Raw genomic sequence first — 23059 nt, forward strand, 5'->3', positions numbered from 1 at the left:
CACAGCATGTGAAATCACTGCAACCCTTAACAAAGAACTGCAGTCAGTTTTAGAATGGGTGGCTAGTAATAAGCTATGAGAATGCCAAGAGTGTGCAAAGCTGTCATCAAGACAAAGGGTCACTATTTGAAGAATCTCAAATATAAAATATATTTTCATTAAAAATTTTTGGTTACTACATGATTCCATATGTGTTATTTCATAGTTTTGATGTCTTCACTATTATTCTACAATGTAAAACATAGTAAAAATAAAGAAAAACCCTTGAATGAGTAGATATGTCCAAACTTTTGACTGGTAGTGTATATCAAAACTAAAATCATTGTATTTGGGAATAATCATTCGCTAAACCCTAAACCTCATCTAAATGTAGTAATGAATAATGTGGCGATTGAGCAAGTTGAGAAGACTAAACTGCTTGGTGTAACCCTAGATTGTAAACTGACATGGTCAAAACATATTGATTCAACGGTTGCTAAAACGGGGAGAGGTCTGTCCGTGATAAAGCGCTGCTCTGCTTTCTTGACATCACAATCGAACAAACAAGTCCAACAGGCCCTAGTTGTATCATACCTGGACTACTGCCCAGTTATATGATCAAGTGCTGCAAAGAAGGACATAGGCAAATTACAGTTGGCCCATAACAGAGCAGCACGTCTGGCCCTTAAATTTACACAGAGGGATAATATCAACAACATGCATATCAATCTCTCCTGGCTCAAAGTAGAGGAGAGATTGACTGCATCACTACTGGTCTTTGTGAGAGGTAATGACATGTTAAAAGTACCGAAATGTCTGTTCAATAGGTTAACACACAGCTCAGACACTCATACATACCCCACAAGACATGCCATCAGAGGTCTCTTCACCAGTCCCCAAGTCCAGAACAGAGGCTAGGAAACGCACAGTACTATATAGAGCCATAACTACATGGAACACTTCCACCTCAGATAAATCAAGCTAGCAGTAAAATCAGATTTAAAAAACAGATAAAACAACACCTCCCGGCACATCAAGGACTGTGAAGACGCATGCACACACACACACACACACACACACACAAACACACACACACACACACACGTCAGCTACCTGTAATGATGTGAGGTTGAGTCCCAGAGGGATAATTGCAGGGCCAGAGTCAGAGATGACACGACTAATGAAGCGATTCCCTAATTAACCAGTGGTGTCACTGCTGCCTCTTAACTGGCCCTCTGGCCCACTCCAGCCTCTAACAAGTAACAACACATACACAGGGTGTTGCGCTTAAGGTGTATGTGTGTGTGTGTGTGTGTGTGTGTGTGTGTGTTGGGTGCTCGTGCACATACCCTTTTCACACTAGTGAGTGTGAATAGTAATCATACTCTAGGACTACTTCCAAGGAGTAATCTACAATGCCTATGCTTGGTGAGCCAGCCACACATATAGTCTACAGTACATAACAATAACTCATTTTTAAGGTTGCAATGTCGTCATTTGCACCTTAAGCATGCTCTTTGTAAGAAGAGATATTCAGAGCAATGCCACAATAACAATGCAGAAAGCTTTTTGGTCTTCCACTTGCATGTAGTATGAGTCACTTTTACTTTCCCTGACGTTGTGACCTTTTAGTGAAACTCTGACCTGTGTTGGATTCACAGCCTTTGAAGTGTGCCATTATGATGGGACATTAAATAATGGAGTCGGCCTTCTCCCTCCAGTCTCTCGCTCTCTCTCTTGGTGTACCAAAAATTTATGTTGAAACTATTCTTCATCTAAATTACCGCGCTCTGCCTTTCCACTTCAGCGATGTGGAAATTGTTCTCCTATTACTTCTCATGAATATCACACATGCACGCACGAGCACACACACACACACACAACTCATCTCACATCATCTCACATCAATGAGTCTTGTTACTGATGCTTTTCCCAAATACCAGAACTCTGATTGCTTATCTCAGTGCCCACACCTCAGGCAGACTAATGTGTGTGTGTGTGTGTGTGTGTGTGTGTGTGCATCCCTGTGTGTGTGCATCCCTGTCTCTTTATTAAACCTGACAGTGTGTCTGTAAAATGGGTGAGTGACAGAATACTACATATACCCAGAGAGAAGGTCACTGACTGAATAGCATCTTTAATTCATATTTTAATATTTCATATCATTACCAGACAACGGCACACATTTCAGCAAATAATCGCCTATTTCAAATAAACAGTTACCAGGTTACCATGAATTACCATTACTTGTTTATGAGGTTTAATGTTTGATTTCTTACATGACTCGAAAAAATTATTGCAATCTTCCGTTTTTATCGCCAGTAAGAAGCTGCTAGCCATTTGCTGCTAACGAGAACTGCTAGCTAACTGGCAAGCACAAAAACAGTCAACAACTTTGGGAGTACAGACCCCTAGAAATCGGCAAACGCTCTCTAGTTGCGAAAGTAAGAACTGACAAGTGCACAGTCAAAGAGAAGAATAATGATTCTGTCAAGTAAAGTTTATACAGTGGGGAGAACAAGTATTTGATACACTGCTGATTTTGCAGGTTTTCCTACTTACAAAGCATGTAGAGGTATTTTATCGTAGGTACACTTCAACTGTGAGAGACAGAATCTAAAACAAAAATCCAGAAAATCACATTGTATGATTTTTAAGTAATTAATTTGCATTTTATTGCATGACATAAGTATTTGTTACATCAGAAAAGCAGAACTTAATATTTGGTACAGAAACCTTTGTCTGCAATTACAGAGATCATACGTTTCCTGTAGGTCTTGACCAGGTTTGCACACACTGCAGCAGGGATTTTGGCCCACTCGTCCATACAGACCTTCTCCAGATCCTTCAGGTTTCGGGGCTGTTACTGGGCAATACAGACTTTCAGCTCCCTCCAAAGATTTTCAGGTCTGGAGACTGGCTAGGCCACTCCAGGACCTTGAGATGCTTCTTACGGAGCCACTCCTTAGTTGCCCTGGCTGTGTGTTTCGGGTCGTTGTCATGCTGGAAGACCCAGCCACGACCCATCTTCAATGCTCTTACTGAGGGAAGGAGGTTGTTGGCCAAGATCTCGCGATACATGGCCCCATCCATCCTCCCCTCAATACGGTGCAGTCGTCCTGTCCCCTTTGCAGAAAAGCATCCCCAAAGAATGATGTTTCCACCTCCATGCTTCACGGTTGGGATGGTGTTCTTGGGGTTGTACTCATCCTTCTTCTTCCCCCAAACGCGGCGAGTGGAGTTTAGACCAAAAAGCTCTATTTGTGTCTCATCAGACCACATGACCTTCTCCCATTCCTCCTCTGGATCATCCAGATGGTCATTGGCAAACTTCAGACGGGCCTGGACATGCGCTGGCTTGAGCAGGGGGACCTTGCGTGCGCTGCAGGATTTTAATCCATGATGGCGTAGTGTGTTACTAATGGTTTTCTTTGAGACTGTGGTCCCAGCTCTCTTCAGGTCATTGACCAGGTCCTGCCGTGTAGTTCTGGGCTGATCCCTCACCTTCCTCATGATCATTGATGCCCCACGAGGTGAGATCTTGCATGGAGCCCCAGACCGAGGGTGATTGACCGTCATCTTGAACTTCTTCCATTTTCTAATAATTGCGCCAACAGTTGTTGCCTTCTCAAAAAGCTGCTTGCCTATTGTCCTGTAGCCCATCCCAGCCTTGTGAAAGTCTACAATTTTATCCCTGATGTCCTTACACAGCTCTCTGGTCTTGGCCATTATGGAGAGGTTGGAGTCTGTTTGATTGAGTGTGTGGACAGGTGTCTTTTATACAGGTAACAAGTTCAAACAGGTGCAGTTAATACAGGTAATGAGTGGAGAACAGGAGGGCTTCTTAAAGAAAAACTAACAGGTCTGTGAGAGCCGGAATTCTTACTGGTTGGTAGGTGATCAAATACTTATGTCATGCAATAAAATGCAAATTAATTACTTAAAAATCATACAATGTGATTTTCTGGATTTTTGTTTTAGATTACGTCTCTCACAGTTGAAGTGTACCTATGATAAAAATTACAGACCTCTACATGCTTTGTAAGTAGGAAAAACTGCAAAATCGGCAGTGTATCAAATATTTGTTCTCCCCGCTGTATATGTATATACAGTACCAGTTAAAAGTTTGGACACCTACTAATTCCAGGGTTTTCCTTTATTTTTACTATTTTCTACATCGTAGAATAATAGTGAAGACATCAAAACTATGAAATAACACATATGGAATCATGTAGTAACCAAAAAATGGTTAAACAAATCAAAATATATTTTATATTTGAGATTCTTCAAATAGCCACACTTTGCCTTGATGACAGCTTTGCACACTCTTGGCATTCTCTCAACCCGCTTCATTTGGAATGCTTTTCCAACAGTCTTGAAGGAGTTCCCACATATGCTGAGCACTTGTTGGCTGCTTTTCCTTCACTCTGCCGTCCGACTCATCCCAAACCATCTCAATTGGGTTGAGGACGGGGGATTGTGGAGGCCAGGTCATCTGATTCAGCACTCCATCACTCTCCTTCTTGGTCAAACAGCCTGGAGGTGTGTTGGGTCATTGTCCTGTTGAAAAACAAATGATAGTCCCAATAAGCCCAAACCAGATGGGATGGCGTATCGATGCAGAACGCTGTGGTAACCATGCTGGTTAAGTGTGCCTTGAATTCTAAATAAATCACAGACAGTGTCACCAGCAAAGCACCCCCACACCATAACACCTCCTCCTCCACTACACATGCGGAGATAATCCGTTCACCCACACCTCGTCTCACAAAGACACAGTGGTTGGAACAAAAAATCTCCAATTTGGACTCCAGACCAAAGGACACATTTCCACCGGTCTAAAGTCCATTGCTTGTGTTTCTTGGCCCAAGCAGGTCTCTTCTTATTATTGGTGTCCTTTAGTAGTGGTTTCTTTGCAGCAATTCGACCATGAAGGCCTGATTCACACAGTCCCCACTGAACAGTTGATGTTGAGATGTGTCTTTGACTTGAACTCTGTGAAGCATTTATTTGGGCCGCAATTTCTGAGGCTGGTAACTCTAATGAACTTATCCTCTGCAGCAGAGGTAACTCTGGGTCTTCCATTCCTGTGGCGGTCCTCATGAGAGCCAGTTTCATCATAGTGCTTGATGGTTTTTGTGACTGACCTTCATGTCTTAAAGTAATGATGGACTGTTGTTTCTCTTTGCTTATTTGAGCTGTTCTTGCCATAATATGGGCTATCTTCTGTATACCCCCCCTACCTTGTCACAACACAACTGATTGGCTTAAACGCATTAAGAAGGAAAGAAATTACACAAATTAACTTTTAAGAAGGCACACCTGTTAATTGAAATGCATTCCAGGTGACTACCTCATGAAGCTGGTTGAGAGAATGCCAAGAGCGTGCAAAGCTGTCATCAAGGCAAAGGGTGGCTATTTGAAGAATCTCAAATATAAAAAATATTTTGAGTTGTTTAACACTTTTTTGGTTACTACATGATTCCATATGTGTTATTTTATAGTTTTGATGTCTTCACTATTATTCTACGATGTAAAAAATAAAGAAAAAACATTGAATGAGTAGGTGTGTCCAAACCTTTGACTGGTAAAGTATATATATATGCATTCGGAAAGTATTCATACACCTTGACTTTTTCCACATTTTGCTACATTACAGCCTTATTCTAAAATGTATTACATTTGTTTTTTTCCTCATCAATCTACACACAATGCCCCATAATGACAAACCGAAAACAGATTATTTAAGTTTTTTGCAAATTTAAAAAAAAATACAAAACAGAAATACCTTATTTACAAAAGTATTCAGACCCTTTGCTATGAGACTCGAAATTGAGCTAAGGTGCATCCTGTTTCCATTGATCATCCTTGAGAGTCTACCTGTGGTAAATTCAATTGATTGGACATGATTTAGAAAGGCACACATCTGTCTATATAAGGTCCCACAGTTGTCAGAGCAAAAACCAAGCCATGAGGTCGAAGGAATTGTCCATAGAGCTCCGAGACAGGATTGTGTCGAGGCACAGATCTGGGGAAAGGTACCAAAACATTTCTGCAGCATTGAACGTCCCCAAAAACACAGTGAACTACAACATTCTTAAAAGGAAGAAGTTTGGAACTACCAAGACTTCTCCTAGAACTGGCCTCCCGGCCAAACTGAGTCAGGGAGGTGACCAAAAACCCGATGGTCACTCTGACAGAGCTCCAGAGTTCCTCTGTGGAGATGGGAGAACCTTCCAGAAGAACAACCATCTCTGCAGCACTCCACCAATCAGGCCTTCCACCAATCAAAGTCATATGTGAAGTTTCCCTTGGGAAAGTTATTCAACTGAATTCAATTAGTTCAGAATCAGTACAGAGGACGATAGTGGAACATGAAGGATGAAACTCTAATTCTTTGGGGGCGGTAAGTCTGGCCCAAAACCACAATTATTCAGAGCTTATTATGATAAAAAAAGACAAATAGTAATGGCCAATTCTAAGCAATCAAACTCAGTGGTGAACTGTATTATCTGTGTCAAAGCTAAGAACACTTTATCATGATGGATAAAATAAAATTACAATGTGCTCCACTCAAATGTGTTTGACTAATTTCATCCAGTTAAATTTGATGTCAGGAAAGGTTAACCGTCCCTCATCCAGACATTCAAATAGGATTACTGGTGTCAGCGAAAGTGAGGGTTAAGTGAAGAGCTTGAAGAAAAGGTAAAAAATAGAAAATAGTCTGAAAAATGCCCTTCAGCATGCAGCTATCAATAGACAGATAGACAGATAGACAGACAGGCAGAGAGACATATACATCTCTCAAACCAAGATGTTTTGACGCCAACTTTAGCAAGCCGCAAACTTTTTGCAAACTTTTCTTTACTGCTGCTTTCACATAGGATTCACGGTATGTTGCATGTATATATATATAGTGAGGGAAAAAAGTATTTGATCCCCTGCTGATTTTGTACGTTTGCCCACTGACAAAGAAATGATCAGTCTATAATTTTAATGGTAGGTTTATTTGAACAGTGAGAGACAGAATAACAACAACAAAATCCAGAAAAACGCATGTCAAAAATGTTATAAATTGATTTGCATTTTAATGAGGGAAATAAGTATTTGACCCCCTCTGAATCAGAAAGATTTCTGGCTCCCAGCTGTCTTTTATACAGGTAATGAGCTGAGATTAGGAGCACACTCTTAAAGGGAGTGCTCCTAATCTCAGCTTGTTACCTGTATAAAAGACACCTGTCCACAGAAGCAATCAATCAATCAGATTCTAAACTCTCCACCATGGCCAAGACCAAAGAGCTCTCCAAGGATGTCAGGGACATGTAGACCTACACAAGGCTGGAATGGGCTACAAGACCATCACCAATCAGCTTGGTGAGAAGGTGACAACAGTTGGTGCGATTATTCGCAAATGGAAGAAACACAAAATAACTGTCAATCTCCCTCGGCCTGGGGCTCCATGCAAGATCTCACCTCGTGGAGTTGCAATGATCATGAGAACGGTGAGGAATCAGCCCAGAACTACACGGGAGGATCTTGTCAATGATCTCAAGGCAGCTGGGACCATAGTCACCAAGAAAACAATTGGTAACACACTACGCCGTGAAGGACTGAAATCCTGCAGCGCCTGCAAGGTCCCCCTGCTCAAGAAAGCACATATACAGGGCCATCTGAAGTTTGCCAATGAACATCTGAATGATTCAGAGGAGAACTGGGTGAAAGTGTTGTGGTCAGATGAGACCAAAATCGAGCTCTTTGGCATCAACTCAACTCGCCGTGTTTGGAGGAGGAGGAATGCTGCCTATGACCCCAAGAACACCATCCCCACCGTCAAACATGGAGGTGGAAACATTATGCTTTGGGGGTGTTTTTCTGCTAAGGGGACAGGACAATTTCACCGCATCAAAGGGACGATGGATGGGGCCATGTACCGTCAAATCTTGGGTGAGAACCTCCTTCCCTCAGCCAGGGCATTGAAAATGGGTCGTGGATGGGTATTCCAGCATGACAATGATCCAAAACACACGGCCAAGGCAACAAAGGAGTGGCTCAAGAAGAAGCACATTAAGGTCCTGGAGTGGCCTAGCCAGTCTCCAGACCTTAGGCCCATAGAAAATCTGTGGAGGAGCTGAAGGTTCGAGTTGCCAAACGTCAGCCTCGAAACCTTAATGACTTGGAGAAGATCTGCAAAGAGGAGTGGAACAAAAGCCCTCCTGAGATGTGTAAACCTGGTGGCCAACTACAAGAAACGTCTGACCTCTGTGATTGCCAGCAAGGGTTTTGCCACCAAGTACTAAGTCACGTTTTGCAGAGGGGTCAAATACTTATTTCCCTCATTAAAATGCAAATCAATTTATAACATTTTTGACATGCGTTTTTCTGGATTTTTTTGTTGTTATTCTGTCTCTCACTGTTCAAATAAACCTACCATTAAAATTATAGACTGATCATGTCTTTGTCAGTGGGCAAACGTACAAAATCAGCAGGGGATCAAATACTTTTTTCCCTCACTGTATATATATATATATACACTGGGGAGAACAAGTATTTGATACACTGCCAATTTTGCAGGTTTTCCTACTTACAAAGCATGTAGAGGTCTGTAATTTTTATCATTGTTACACTTCAACTGTGAGAGACGGAAATCTAAAACAAAAATCCAGAAAATCACATTGTATGATTTTTAAGTAATTTTTAAGTTATTGCATGACATAAGTATTTGATACATCACAAAAGCAGAACTTAATATTTGGTACAGAAACCTTTGTTTGCAATTACAGAGACCATACGTTTCCTGTATGTCTTGACCAGGTTTGCACACAATGCAGCAGGGATTTTGGCCCACTCCTCCATACAGACCTTCTCCAGATCCTTCAGGTTTCGGGGCTGTCGCTGGGCAATACGGACTTTCAGCTCCCTCCAAAGATTTTCTATTAGGTTCAGGTCTGGAGACTGGCTAGGCCACTCCAGGACCTTGAGATGCTTCTTATGGAGCCACTCCTTAGTTGCCCTGGCTGTGTGTTTCGGGTCGTTGTCATGCTGGAAGACCCAGCCACGACCCATCTTCAATGCTCTTACTGAGGAAAGGAGGTTGTTGGCCAAGATCTCGCAATACATGGCCCCATCCATCCTCCCCTCAATACGGTGCAGTCATCCTGTCCCCTTTGCAGAAAAGCATCCCCAAAGAATGATGTTTCCACCTCCATGCTTCATGATTTGGATGGTGTTCTTGGGGTTGTACTCATCCTTCTTCTTCCTCCAAACTCGACGAGTGGAGTTTATGTCGCGATCGTCTTCAAAATGAGCGGACCAAGGCGCAGCGTGATAAGCGTACATACTTTATTATGTAAAGCGCACACACGAAAACGAAACAAAACACGATCGTAACGTCCTCAGTGACTACAACTGAACAGGAACACGTAACATAGAACAATGGAACAAAAACCCACAACCACAAAGTGAAAACACACAGTTTAAATATGGCTCCCAATCAGAGATAACGAGCCGACAGCTGACACTCGTTACCTCCGATTGGGAGTCATTGACCAATCACCACTAAACACAAACAAATGAAACACACCCATCCCCAACACCACCAAATGAAATACACCCTGGCTCTAACACACAGTCCCGGAGCCAGAGTGTGACAGTACCCCCCCCCAAAGGCGCGGACTCCGACCGCGCCTAACCCAAAAAATGGGGAGGGCTGGGTGGGTGTTGCTCCTCGGAGGCGGCTCTGGCACTGGTCGTGGTCCCCACCCCACCATAGTCACTACCCGCTTTAGTAGCCTCCTCCATTTGACCACCCTACAACCTAACCCACCTGGATTAAGGGGCAGCACCGGACTAAGAGGCAGCACCGGACTAAGGGGCAGCACCGGACTAAGGGACAGCACCAGGATAAGGGACAGCACCGAGCTAAGGGACAGCACCGGACTAAGGGGCAGCACCAGGATAAGGGACAGCACCAGGATAAGGAGCAACACCGAGCTAAGGGGCAGCACCGGACTAAATGGCGGATCCTGGCTGGCTGGCTCTGGTGGATCCTGGCTGGCTGGCGGATCCTGGCTGGACGGCTCTGGCGGATCCCGGCTGGACGGCTCTGGCGGATCCCGGCTGGACGGCTCTGGCGGATCCCGGCTGGACGGCTCTGGCGGATCCCGGCTGGACGGCTCTGGCGGATCCCGGCTGGACGGCTCTGGCGGATCCCGGCTGGACGGCTCTGGCGGATCCCGGCTGGACGGCTCTGGCGGATCCCGGCTGGACGGCTCTGGCGGATCCCGGCTGGACGGCTCTGGCGGATCCCGGCTGGACGGCTCTGGCGGATCCTGGCTGGACGGCTCATGGCTGGCTGACGGATCTGGCTGCCCATGGCTGGCTGACGGATCTGGCTGCTCATGGCTGGCTGACGGATCTGGCTGCTCATGGCTGGCTGACGGATCTGGCTGCTCATGGCTGGCTGACGGATCTGGCTGCTCATGGCTGGCTGACGGATCTGGCTGCTCATGGCTGGCTAACGGATCTGGCTGCTCATGGCTGGCTGACGGATCTGGCTGCTCATGGCTGGCTGACGGATCTGGCTGCTCATGGCTGGCTGACGGATCTGGCTGCTCATGGCTGGCTGACGGATCTGGCTGCTCATGGCTGGCTGACGGATCCTGGGGACGCACACAAGGCCTAGTGCGTGGTGCCGGAACTGGTGGTCCCGGGCTGAGGACACGCATCTCAGGGCTAGTGCGGGGAGCAGCAACAGGACGCACAGGACTCTGGGGACACACAGGAGGCTTGGTGCGAATAGCCGAACGGGCTGGACCAGGCTGGCGACTCGCACCCCTGGTTTGGTGCGAGTGGCAGGAACAGGCCGGGCCGGGCTGGCGACGCACACCGTAGGCTCCGTACGTGGCACAGGAACCGGCCGGGCTGGGCTGGCGACGCACACCGTAGGTTTCCTACGTGACGCAGGGACAGGCCGGGCTGGGCTGGCGACGCACACCGTAGGCTTCGTGACGTGGCGCAGGAACAGGCCGGGCTGGGCTGGCGACGCACACCGTAGGCTTCCTACGTGGCGCAGGGACAGGCCGGGCTGGGCTGGCGACGCACACCGTAGGCTTCGTACGTGGCGCAGGAACAGGCCGGGCTGGGCTGGCGACGCACACCGTAGGCTTCCTACGTGGCGCAGGGACAGGCCGGGCTGGGCTGGCAACGCACACCGTAGGCTTCGTACGTGGCGCAGGAACAGGCCGGGCTGGGCTGGCGACGCACACCGTGGGCTTGACGCGTGGAGTAGACACAGGCCGGTCCGTACTGGGAACACACACCACTGGCCTTAACCGGGGCTCAGGAACGGGCCGGACCGGACTGGTAACACACTTCAGTCTCTCACGCCGTGCCACAACAACTTCCCTCCCTCTACTCGCCAATGGCTCCCGTACTCCGGTAGCCTTCTCTCCACGTCTACCTGTGGCAGCCTCCTGCTGCCCAGCCGCCCAAGCCATGTGCCCCCCCCCAAAAATTTCTTGGGGTTGCCTCTCGTCCTTCCGACGATGGCCCTGCCGACGCCGTTGCTCCTCTCTCCGTCGCCTCTCCACAGTTTCGCTCCATGGACGGCGATCCATCCCATCCAGGATCTCCTCCCAAGTCCAGGACCCTTTTCCGTCCAAAATCTCCTCCCATGTCCAGACCCTAGGCTCCTGGACACGCTGCTTGGTCCTTTGATGGTGGGGTTTTTCTGTCGCGATCGTCTTCAAAATGAGCGGACCAAGGCGCAGCGTGATAAGCGTACATACTTTATTATGTAAAGCGCACACACGCAAAACGAAACAAAACACGATCGTAACGTCCTCAGTGACTACAACTGAACAGGAACACGTAACATAGAACAATGGAACAAAAACCCACAACCACAAAGTGAAAACACACAGTTTAAATATGGCTCCCAATCAGAGATAACGAGCCGACAGCTGACACTCGTTACCTCCGATTGGGAGTCATTGACCAATCACCACTAAACACAAACAAATGAAACACACCCATCCCCAACACCACCAAATGAAATACACCCTGGCTCTAACACACAGTCCCGGAGCCAGAGTGTGACAGTTTAGAACAAAAAGCTCTATTTTTGTCTCATCAGACCACATGACCTTCTCCCATTCCTCCTCTGGATCATCCATATGGTCATTGGCAAACTTCAGACGGGCCTGGACATGCGCTGGCTTGAGCAGGGGGCCCTTGCGTGCGCTGCAGGATTTTAATCCATGACGGCGTAGTGTGTTACTAATGGTTTTCTTTGAGACTGTGGTCCCAGCTCTCTTCAGGTCATTGACCAGGTCCTGCCGTGTAGTTCTGGGCTGATCCCTCACCTTCCTCATGATCATTGATGCCCCACGAGGTGAGATCTTGCATGGAGCCCCAGACCGAGGGTGCTTGACCGTCATTTTGAACTTCTTCCATTTTCTAATAATTGCGCCAACAGTTGTTGCCTTCTCACCCAGCTGCTTGCCTATTGTCCTGTAGCCCATCCCAGCCTTGTGCAGGTCTACAATTTTATCCCTGATGTCCTTACACAGCTCTCTGGTCTTGGCTGTGGAGAGGTTGGAGTCTGTTTGATTGAGTGTGTGGACAGGTGTCTTTTATACAGGTAACGAGTTCAAACAGGTGCAGTTAATACAGGTAATGGGTGGAGAACAGGAGGGCTTCTTAAAGAAAAACTAACAGGTCTGTGAGAGCCGGAATTCTTACTGGTTGGTAGGTGATCAAATACTTATGTCATGCAATAAAATGCAAATTAATTACTTAAAAATCATACAATGTGATTTTCTGTATTTTTATTTTAGATTCCGTCTCTCACAGTTGAAGTGTACCTATGATAAAAATTACAGACCTCTACATGCTTTGTAAGTAGGAAAACCTGCAAAATCGGCAGTGTACAAATACTTGTTCTCCCCACTGTATATATATATATATAGCTTTTGCCATGAAAGGAGCAAGAGACATTCAATTTTGACCCTGTGGTTGTGACCGTTGTCATGGTCACCTGACAGCTGCATGTTCTAAATTCCTCTAAATTCAGACCTTCCACTGCTTTTATTTCTTCACATTCACAACAGTAAGTTAGCAGCTTGGCATGGGAATATCTAAACACACACCATTTTGCCCGAAGCCTAACCTTAACCTAATTCTCCTAACCTGCTACGTTAATTCTCCTAACCTGCTGCATAAGTTCTCCTAACCTAACTGTATCGAAGTGGCATGTTTTTAGGCTGTCCTAGCTTTCCATAGCCTTTTTGTAAATAATTTGTAAATAATTCACTTTTATTTTCCTGTTATGGTGAATAAAATGTTGGCTACTCAAAACATCGTCAGATATGTTCTGGTAATAATATGGGCTGGCTAGACAAATAAATATATTATTTATTTATTTATGCAGGTCCTAAGAAACATTATAAGACTAATAACATTTCTTTTCAAAAGAATAGAATAGCATATTTTGAATTTAATTATGTTACTGGTCTGTGTAGCCCATGGCTGTGCCATGCAAATGAAATAAATATTCGACAGACAAGAGACACACTTAGCCTACCCAGCTAGCACATAATGTTCCGAGAACCATATGTTTCTTAGAGCTTGGTGAGAGTGTGGTTGTCATATGGTTATTTTGCATACAACCTTCCCACAACTTTCTGGGAATAGTGCAGGATATTTGCTTGGCTTTGGAACAATTCAGCACATTTAGGGAACTTGACAAAATAACTTTATTTTCTTGGAATTTCATTACTTTAGCAGAATGTTACATTTAATTCGAATTTTGGTAATGTTCTAGGAACGTTCTCCAACTGGTTTGACATTGGGAATGTTCTCAAATTGTTCCAAGAACGTTAACAAGCAACATTCTTCTGTGGGAATTTCATAACTTTAGCATAACGTTTCCTACAGGTTTCCTCATTGTTCTATTTTAAAAAAGGTTCTCAAAACGTTAAGAAAACGTTTCATAAAAAAACTTGAATAATGTTCAGAGAACGTTCTTAGAATGTTATTTAAAAACATATACATTCCATTCTCATCATCGACAAAACTCTCTATCCTATATCTTGTTAAGGGTGTTCAGGTGTGTTGGCCGCACCCACTAGTTGGCCACACCTGATCTTAATGAGTACTTGTTTCCTTTGAAATGGGGTCTGTTTTAATAGACTAAAAGGAACAACTTTGTAAGCGTAAAGAAACATGGCATGCTAGCTCCATCCTGGTGGCACAGTGGTTTGAATCTCACTGATGCCATGTCACAATAAAAAAGAAATGTGTTTGCATGATGAATGCCTAAGTGCTTGGAAGTTAACCCAAAATAAACTAGCAGTGTTATTAAAAATCTTATTGAAACATTCGGTGAAAGTTTTAAGGAATTTATTAAAAAACCTAAAAATAACCTATAATTTCTATTCTCAGAGCGTTAATGAAACCTCCCAGGAAAACTTTCAAGGAGCCACAGTAAAACATTCTCATAACCTCCCAGCAACCTAAAAATTACCGTTCCCAGAACAGGCAAAATGTTCACTTCCATTCTCAGAACATTTAAAAAAAGTTATGTTTTACCTGTCAGGAAACGTATGGCTTCGTTCCCAGAACCAATGGAAAACCGAAAGCTTACGTTCCCACTACTTCCAAGGAATCAAATGTGCTAGCTGGGTACATTCCCCTGCCCTGATCAAAGTCAACACACATGTAGGGCCTATATTTTATAGTAAGAATTAATATAATGGAATATAACAGAATACAATAAGTAATGTTTTCCCCATACAACTTGAGTGTCACGAATGTGTGGAACCACTGTAAAGAAAGAAAACATCTGACCTGGATGAACCTCTGTAGGATGATTTCAGAAAGTTGCCTTTTTGATCCATGTTTGATGTGATCACACCATCTCACACTTTCTATTTTTTCAATCTCCCCAACAGTTATTTGGGCTGAAGACAGCCTACTAGCTCCTACTAGTGTTAGAAATGTATGCATATTACCCATAATTTATTAACTAAACATAATGGTCTCTAAATATTTAGCCTACCTGTCAAAGTCATGAAAAAAATATGAATTGAGCCAGGACCCTCTTTTGGTCCTCTGTAGCTCAGCTGGTAGAGCACGGCGCTTGTAACGCCAAGGTAGTGGGTTCGATCCCCGGGACCACCCATACACAAAAAAAAATGTATGCACGCATGACTGTAAGTCGCTTTGGATAAAAGCGTCTGCTAAATGGCATATTATTATTATATTATTATTATAATTGGCAATGTGCATTCCCCAAGGCTAAATGCAAAAGCATTTATGTGACAATAGACAAGAACACCTCAAGGATAGAATGTTCATGATTTAATGCATGCCAAACAGTAAGATGAAAGGCAACGTTTAAACTGAGGGGTTGGGCAGGACTTTTAAATAGATTACCGCAATCATGACTAGTACGGTTGGCAGAAATAAAAGTGCAGGCTATGTTGCCAGCAATAGAGTGCTTGCAGTTGACGCCTCCTGGCGGCCATGTTGGAAGACCACCGCATTAATTCTTCTGACAACAACAGCCGAGTGGCTACCCCAAACTGCATGATAACAGTGCCTAAAACTAGTTGACTCATCACCACTGTCATTTTCTATAGAGTATTTGGCTGCTCTAACAAGGAAGGAAAGACAACGAGGATTTTTTTTTTTTTTCAGATTTCCACAATCATAAAACACAATTGGTGACAGCAAGATAAGACTCAAGAACTGTCAGAAAACGAAGAAACCTTTTTGCCCGTCAAGACCTGAACCCAGACAACTGTCAGTAACGGGTCTGCTACGGTCATTTCATCACTGGTAAATCAAGTCTGATCGATTTCGAGTTTAGTTTAACAGTTATGCTAACCAGGTATTAACAACAACACTAAGTTAGCCAAAATTAGCTAGCTAGATAGCTTGTAGTCTAGCAATTAGCATATTTAGCGTGAGTTTCAAGTTTTGAAGAAGCTCTTTTTCACCATAAAAATCCACCTTTATAACAAAGGATTCCATGCCTCTATCATCGCATTTGCAGACAAATGTAAGCCTACTAGCTATTCCAAATGTTATGAGTAGATTGGATAATGATAATTTAGTCTATTAATAAGCGCATAGGCTATATCAGAGACGTTTCCTTTGCACGGGAAAAATGTGGCCTTTGATAAACATTTCATGCAAATCTACTACATTTTATATGACTGGAGAAATAAGCAGAATCTTTTTTAATACGATGGTAGCCTAGGCCTATTCTACTGACACTGACAACAGATCAATAAAAACAACCTTGTCTTGAATGCAACCATGTAATCTAGGCCTATGAAAAGAGGGTCCTGGCTAAAAGGGATCCAGCTTTTGTCAAATTGTCACAATTAATGTTTTTGCATTTTAACCCTAACCTTTTTCCTAACCATAACCTAATTCTCCTAACCTACTGCCTAAATCCTCTTAATCTGCAAATTGTACAATATGACGTCCATATAGCCTGGAGGACCTTATTGTCCCAAAAAACACCAGTGGTTATCATATATTCATTACATTTACATTTACATTTACGTCATTTAGCAGATGCTCTTATCCAGAGCGACTTACAAATTGGTGCATTCACCTTATAGCCAGTGGGATAACCACTTTCCAATATGTTTTTTTTTCTTTTCCCCTTTCTTTGGGGTGGGTTAAGGGGGGGTAGAAGGATGACTTTATCCTATCCCAGGTATTCCTTAAAGAGGTGGGGTTTCAAGTGTCTCCGGAAGGTGGTGAGTGACTCCGCTGTCCTGGCGTCGTGAGGGAGCTTGTTCCACCATTGGGGTGCCAGAGCAGCGAACAGTTTTGACTAGGCTGAGCGGGAACTGTGCTTCCGCAGAGGTAGGGGGGCCAGCAGGCCAGAGGTGGATGAACGCAATGCCCTCGTTTGGGTGTAGGGACTGATCAGAGCCTGAAGGTACGGAGGTGCCGTTCCCCTCACAGCTCCGTAGGCAAGCACCATGGTCTTGTAGCAGATGCGAGCTTCAACTGGAAGCCAGTGTAGTGTGCGGAGGAGCGGGTGACGTGAGAGAACTTGGGAAGGTTGAACACCAGACGGGCTGCGGCATTCTGGATGAGTTGTAGGGGTTTAATGGCACAGGCAGGGAGCCCAGCCAACAGCGAGTTGCAGTAATCCAGACGGGAGATGACAAGTGCCTGGATTAGGACCTGTGCCGCTTCCTGTGTAAGGCAGCGTCGTACTCTCCGAATGTTGTAGAGCATGAACCTACAGGATCGGGTCACCGCCTTGATGTTAGCGGAGAACGACAGGGTGTTGTCCAGGGTCACGCCCAGGCTCTTCGCACTCTGGGAGGAGGACACAACGGAGTTGTCAACCGTGATGGCGAGATCATGGAACGGGCAGTCCTTCCCCGGGAGGAAGAGCAGCTCCGTCTTGCCGAGGTTCAGCTTGAGGTGGTGATCCGTCATCCACACTGATAAGTCTGCCAAACATGCAGAGATGCGATTCGCCACCTGGTTATCAGAAGGGGGAAAGGAGAAGATTAGTTGTGTGTCGTCTGCGTAGCAATGATAAGAGAGGCCATGTGAGGATATGACAGAGCCAAGTGACTTGGTGTATAGCGAGAATAGGAGAGGGCCTAGAACTGAGCCCTGGGGGACACCAGTGGTGAGAGCACGTGGTGCGGAGACAGATTCTGGCCACGCCACTTGGTAGGAGCGACCGGTCAGGTAGGACGCAATCCAAGAGTGAGCCGCGCCGGAGATGCCCAACTCGGAGAGGGTGGAGAGGAGGATCTGATGGTTCACAGTATCAAAGGCAGCAGACAGGTCTAGAAGGACAAGAGCAGAGGAGAGAGAGTTAGCTTTAGCAGTGCGGAGAGCCTCCGTGACACAGAGAAGAGCAGTCTCAGTTGAATGACCAGTCTTGAAACCTGACTGGTTTGGATCAAGAAGGTCATTCTGAGAGAGATAGCAAGAGAGTTGGCTAGAGACGGCACGCTCAAGAGTTTTGTAGAGAAAATTCATAAATTAATATGATAACCCATTGATAATTTGTTGAGAACTTTATTCATAAGAGGAGGGAAAATGTATGGACATTACAGCATAGGACAAAGGCCTCAATGGGATAAGACAACCTGCTGTGTTGAATATTGGTTGTTCAAGCCCAACGATAGATTTAATCTTTATATGACACTAAAACACCTGAATTAATTAAACATAACCAAACAATTAAGAGCCCTGGTGGTATAGGTGACCAGAAGAAGTGATATTCTAACATCAGGTGTGCTTTTCATTTGTTTATGTACTATTGTAGGTTCACCATCGGACCTCTATCAAGACACCCATGTCAACTGGATTCCCACTGTGAAGATGAGCAATGCTGCAGCAGCATCAGTTTCTACTTCTACTACTTTGTCATTTTCCAGATATGAAAGCAGACGTCCCTCAATTATACAAGATGGTTGTTATATGCAGTGCATTTTGAGTAGAGCACCTTCACCTTGTCGTCATGACAAGTGCCCCCTTAAACCGTATGAATATATATAAAATGTCATTTGGATCGTGCAAAAGACTCTTGTTTATGATATTGTAAACATACTGTACTTTAATAATAGGCTATATTATTGTATGGATGAAATGAAAAGTATTTTGTCATCTCTGCTTTGCCTAGCCCTATTGAATAAAACATATTTCTTATAGCCCAACTATTTTCTTTCTTTACAATTTAAACACATTTAGCATAGACAATGTAATTGTTGTGGTAGTCTTTGGCAAACCATCTTCATTATCACAGTGGCACCTCCAAGTGCCACTCAGACCTTCTTGGAGAAAAGTATCTGGCATTGAACTTGGTGGTAGTAGTAGTTGTGTGTATGTTTTAAGCTAAGGATCCCATCTCCTGCATTCTGACATTTCACCACCTAGACTACAAGGGTTGTATTTGTACCAAATAATGTCATGTCAGTACAAGGCATGTACAAAATGTAGTATAATTATTAGCCTCATATACATTGTCTACTGGTATCGTTTTTTAATTGAGAACATATAGCTGAACAATATGTGAACAGTGTGTGAGTTAAGCTATTATCTGCTTCAGATGCACAATGTCAAGGGGTGCATTGTAAATGCCCATAAGGCTTAAAGGCGCTGCATGGTCAAACCAACTTCTGCATTGTCTGTGCAGCATTTACGGTGAAATGGCCTCTGCAGAAGTCAGGGCATCCATACTTATTGCGCTTCGCGGAGCAGCACAGAGCTGTTGTTAAGGAAGTGAGTTTGTGTTTATACAGGACCTCCCGCCCCCACTTACCGTCAACTAATCATGTCAATGCGGAGCTATACGGAGCCCTCCGCATTGTTACAACATTTGAGAGGCGCACAGCGTTGCGGTACGCAGCTCAATTTGGCCTCTGCGTGCCTCCGGAGGCTCTAAAATAAATTGGCTCTAATGCCATCATACTGTAGGCCAGTGGTTCCCAACTCTGGTCTCGAGTACCCCCCCAACAGTACCGTTTTATTGTAGCCACAGACAAACACACCTGATTCAACTTGTCAACTAATCATCAGCCCCTCAATGAGTTGAATCAAGTATGTTGTCTGGGGCTAGAACAAAAGTGTGCTGTTTGGGGTACTAAAGGACTGGAGTTGGGAACCACTGCTGTAGGCCTATAGCTGCATTGGTGTTGCATGCCATTATCAGCTGCAAAACGGGTTCACATGGCTGATATCCTGAAAAAATTGTGACAATCAAATAAAACAAATTTAGAGCTTATGACTGAACAAAAAGGTAATGTTCATTTGAGAATATAACACAGTAACACAGACAAATTAGTCACATTCCCTTCCCCTCTTTATTGCAGGATTGTGATCTGTGATGAATCAACACTAGTGAATCTTGAATAATAGTTAAGTTAACAATGAAAACCAGTTTAAACACTTAACTTCAAAGAATCAGCACTTTCATATCATTTCAAAGTGTACAAGTAAGCTAACTCATGTAAAGGTTAGACATTTTAGTAACAAGTAGGATATTATTACTAAAACATAATTTCAGGTGAACAAAAGAAAGTCAATTCCAGAGGTGGCCAACCTCACTCCACTGATCCCTGATCTACTGGGCGAGCAGACTTCTGTTCCAGCCCAGCAATAGCACACTTGATTATTAACTAATTAGGTTTGATACATTGAATCAGGTGTGTTAGTGCAGGGATGGAACAGAGTCCTGCACACCCAGCAAGGTTGGCCTGCTCCAGTTGTAGTAAGTTTATACATTGTGTGACTTTTAAACTGTATTTTTTGTCACAAAATTTGCTAACATGGTATACAAGGATGTACCCTTATTCTCTTGGGACATTCATTGGGACATCTGCAGACAGGGTTTGACAGCTCTCTGTATCTGAGAACAGAAAATATCACAAAGAAACAGGCTTCGTTATACTCAAGTTAGACAGCCCTGAATATTATGTTGCTACTGTATATCTCTCTGTCCTCAGTTTTTCTCACTAGGGACTGGAACTGGAGAATAGTTTAATAATGTCCTCCCACAAAGTTACCTGCCCTATCCAGAGTAGCCTACTCTCCCTTCTCTGACAGCTGGAAGTGCTAGCTAATTCTTTCACCCTCTTCCATGGCTGTGAGCTACCTACCTAGCTACACATGCATTTGGAGTTACAATAAATACATAAAGATAGCTAACTAGCTAATATGAAGTTAGCAAGCTGGTGATATTTAATTCAAGTAGCTAGCTAGCTATACACTATGTAAAGCTAGGTAACTAGCGAACATTACGTTAGCAGCTCATTTGAGTTAGCCTGCACACTAAGTTTATGTAGCAAGCTAGCTAATAATACAGACATGGCACTTGGTGCGGTTGCTAGGTGATTTGTGACGCAACTGCAAGCCCTCTATACCTATCTGATATAAAGAAAATGTGGCAAAAAGATGGCGCAATGGTACATTTGGCGGAAAAACATCTTGGTATATACAGTTGCGGCCAAATATATTGGCACCCTTGCACTTTCTTAAATAATTTCCTATTTATTTTTAAATAAGTTGAAATAGATTTATTTTTAAACATTTGGTCTTCACACCTTATTGTATTTTCAACATTGCAGAACCAATTTAATTTTTGTAAACCTCAAGATATTGTCTAGTACTTTTGTATACTATTTAGCCAGTAGTTCTGAAAGTAGCGCTCACAAGCCAAAAGTGGTCCCCGAAAATTGCGTACTACGTCACATATGTGCTGTGTCCACTTAGCCATTGGGCCTGCCTTGCAACCTCATTGGATAATGATGGGCAGGCCTCTTGCTAGCTGTCATTCAAATGGCAAGGGGCTGAATCTCATTGGCTGGAACTCGAATTGCTAGGGGGCTGACCCAAGTGGTCCAAGCTTACAGTACTCAAAATGGCGTGCACAGCTTCTAGAAAACAGTAACTTTCAAACTAGAGATTTCATTGCTAATTGAGGTAAGACAGTAATTTTGCTCACTGTCTTACCTCAATTAGCAATGAAATCTCTAGTTTGAAAGTTACTGTTTTCTAGAAGCTGTGCGCGCCACTTTGTATGAACTACACATTGACACATCCAGCCCAAAGTGGAAGCTTAAAAAAATACTTACTTAGTCGCCAAAGTACCAGAGTATTTCTTAAAGTTTACAATTTTAATTGAAAAAATAAAGACAAATGGTATGGACAAAATTATTAGCACCCTGGAGCTAGTACTTGGTTGCACAGCCTTTGACCAAGATAACTGCCCACAAATGCTTCTTGTAGCCATCAATGAACTTGCTGTACCTTTCTAGTGGCAATTTGGCCCACACTTCAGCAGCAAACTGTTCTAATTCTTCAATGTTTGAGGGATAAACACATTTAGCATCTCCAGGCTTCATTAAATAGTACCCGCAAAACACCAGTCTCAACGTCAACAGTGAAGAGGCGACTCCGGGATGCTAACCTTCTAGGCAGAGTTGCAAAGAAAAAGTAATATCAGACAGACTGCCCATCTTAATCTTTTCTTTTTATTGGCCAGTCTGAGATATGGCATTTTCTTTGCAACTCTGCCTAGAAGGTCAGCATCCCGGAATCGCCTCTTCACTGTTGACGTTGAGACTGGTGTTTTGCGGGTACTTTTTAATGAAGCTGCCAGTTGAGGACTTGTGAGGCGTCTGTTTCTCAAACTAGACACTCTAATGTATTTGTCCTCTTGCTCAGTTGTGCACCGGGGCCTCCCACTCCTCTTTCTATTCTGGTTAGAGACAGTTTGCGCTGTTCTGTGAAGGGAGTAGTACACAGCGTTGTACGAGATCTTCAGTTTCTTGGCAATTTCTCACATGGAATAGCCTTCATTTCTCAGAACAAGAATAGACTGACGAGTTTCAGAAGAAAGTTATTTGTTTCTGGCCATTTTCAGCCTGTAATCGAACCCACAATTGCTGATGCTCCAGATACTCAACTAGTCTCAAGAAGGCCAGTTGTATTGCTTTGTAACCCAACTCGGAGAGGGTGGAGAGGAGGATCTGATGGTTCACAGTATCAAAGGCAGCAGACAGGTCTAGAAGGACAAGAGCAGAGAAGAGAGAGTTAGCTTTAGCAGTGCGGAGAGCCTCCGTGACACAGAGAAGAGCAGTCTCAGTTGAATGACCAGTCTTGAAACCTGACTGGTTTGGATCAAGAAGGTCATTCTGAGAGAGATAGCAAGAGAGTTGGCTAAAGTTGGCACGCTCAAGAGTTTTGGAGAGAAAAGAAAGAAGGGATACTGGTCTGTAGTTGTTGACATCAGAGGGATCGAGTGTTTTTTTTTTTGAGAAGTGGTGCAACTCTCGCTCTCTTGAAGACGGAAGGGACATAGCCAGCGGTCAAGGATGAGTTGATGAGCGAGGTGAGGTAAGGGAGAAGGTCACCGGAGATGGTCTGGAGAAGAGAGGAGGGGATAGGGTCAAGCGGGCAGGTTGTTGGGCGGCCGGCCGTCACAAGTCGCAAGATTTCATCTGGAGAGAGAGGGGAGAAAGAAGTCAAAGCATAGGGTAGGGCAGTGTGAGCAGGACCAACAGTGTAATTTGACTTAACAAACGAG

The 23059-nt window shown here is 44.2% G+C and overlaps 1 long non-coding RNA gene across 1 annotated transcript; it reads left to right on the forward strand.

Annotated features, from left to right (window-relative positions):
* The first annotated feature begins 15514 nt into the window (after positions 1-15514).
* On the forward strand, positions 15515-18689 carry LOC121549609. The gene is made up of 2 exons (XR_005996842.1): positions 15515-15819; positions 18299-18689. It is a non-coding gene; the product is annotated as an uncharacterized LOC121549609 (long non-coding RNA).
* Positions 18690-23059: the final 4370 nt, after the last annotated feature.

This window comes from Coregonus clupeaformis, chromosome 34 (assembly GCF_020615455.1).
Source record: "Coregonus clupeaformis isolate EN_2021a chromosome 34, ASM2061545v1, whole genome shotgun sequence".
Lineage (NCBI taxonomy): Eukaryota > Metazoa > Chordata > Actinopteri > Salmoniformes > Salmonidae > Coregonus > Coregonus clupeaformis.